Here is a 1,796-nt window from a genome sequence, read left to right on the forward strand (position 1 = left end):
GGAACCGCCACCATCAACAATGAGAAACTACCGAAGATATAAAATATGAGGAGTTCCCTCCTAAAGAAGTTTCACTAGATATTCTTGTTCCCGGGCCAAAATGAGAAGGATTATGAAGATCCAGATGAGGACCCGGCAATGAAGAAGATAAATAAACACGCCATGACCAAGTTTAGCAATGCGTTGGCCGCCTGGAAAAATCGAGTGAAAGCAAAGATCATCGACAAGAAGGAACCCTACTCCGAGATTGTAAAGGATAATCCGACAATCACGGAAGAGCAGTTTCAAATATTCAAGGAGGCTTGCGAGGCCGAAGCTGCCAAAAAAAGTCTCAGTACGTGAAGGGGCTCCAAGAGAGGAACATTGGGAGCCACCACCTCGGAAGCCGTGGTTACATCGGAAAGAGGTCCAAATGGGCCAAGGAGGACGCGGAAGCCGCGAGTCTGGGCATCCCAGACACCTTGGCGGATTTCACCGTCCCACAGGAGCGTGACGTCCTCAGGGCCCGGCACCGTTGGGACCCAGTGAAGAAGGTTTACGAGACAACACCGGTCATTACGGAGTTCATGAGACTGCTGGTAATTTTAGTTTCTGATCAATTCGACTGCACACGTTAGTCATATTTGTAAACGATCCTTGTGCCTTTTGCAGAGAGAGCAGCACCGGATTGCGGCCGAAAGTGACTCGCCGTCTGAGGCATTGGCGAGGCCCAAGTGGGACACTCCATTCAATCGGGTGTTGAACATATTGAAATGACAACCGGTGGATACTCGGCCGTCGTATGGACGCGTGCACGATGTCGGAGACGGCGCCACGTGGAAGAAGTACTACCGTCAGACCACGGAGGAGAGAAAGGAAAGACGGAGGTTAACTGAAGAAAACATCAACAAGAAGGTTGAGATTGCGGTTGAGAAGAAATCACCTCAGACAGTCGCAATAGCGGTAGCTGCCACAAAACAGGTGGTTGGAGATTTGTCTACTTCCTTGGTGACGGGCGTTATCACTTGGACAAGGCAAAATCCAGAAAAAACTGCAGAGGACTTTCCCCTTGCCGACTTCTTGGGGAGCAGCTCGACTAGCGTTGCACCAGCACCTGCTCCCGCACCAGCTCCTGCACCAGCTCCCACACCGGCTCACGCACCTGCTCCCGCACCGGCTCACGCACCGAACATGCTCGGTGGTGCTTCGTCTTTGGCTGAGCTCGACGCCCTCACGGTATCTGTCACACCGGCCCCCTTCAATATAAATGTATAATCTCCCATTTTCGTTGCCTTTCGGATGTCTCACGTCGTAGACTTTTCTTTGCAGGCCAACGAAACCCCGTGGACCATATTGTACACCATCGGCGACCAGTGTTGGGGAACGTTGCAGAAAATTAAAATTTTTCCTACGGTTTCACCAAGATCCATCTATGAGTTCATCTAAGCAACGAGTCTAGGGAGAGAGTTTGCATCTACATACCACTTGTAGATCGCGTGCGGAAGCTTGCAAGGTGATGATGTAGTCGTACTCGACGTGATCCAAATCACCGATGACCAGCGCCGAACGGACGGCACCTCCGCGTTCAACACACGTACGGGACGGGAGACGTCTCCTCCTTCTTGATCCAGCAAGGGGGAAGGAGAGGTTGATGAAGATCCAGCAGCATGACGGCGTGGTGGTGGATGCAGGGCGTCACAGCAGCAGGGCTTCGCCGAGACTACGAGGGAGAGACGTAACGGGGGGAGGTGGAGGCGCCAGGGGCTGGTGTATGAAGTCCCTCCTCTCCCCCACTATATATAGGGGTGCCAGGGGGG

Source organism: Triticum aestivum, chromosome 5A, assembly GCF_018294505.1.
Source record: "Triticum aestivum cultivar Chinese Spring chromosome 5A, IWGSC CS RefSeq v2.1, whole genome shotgun sequence".
NCBI lineage: Eukaryota > Viridiplantae > Streptophyta > Magnoliopsida > Poales > Poaceae > Triticum > Triticum aestivum.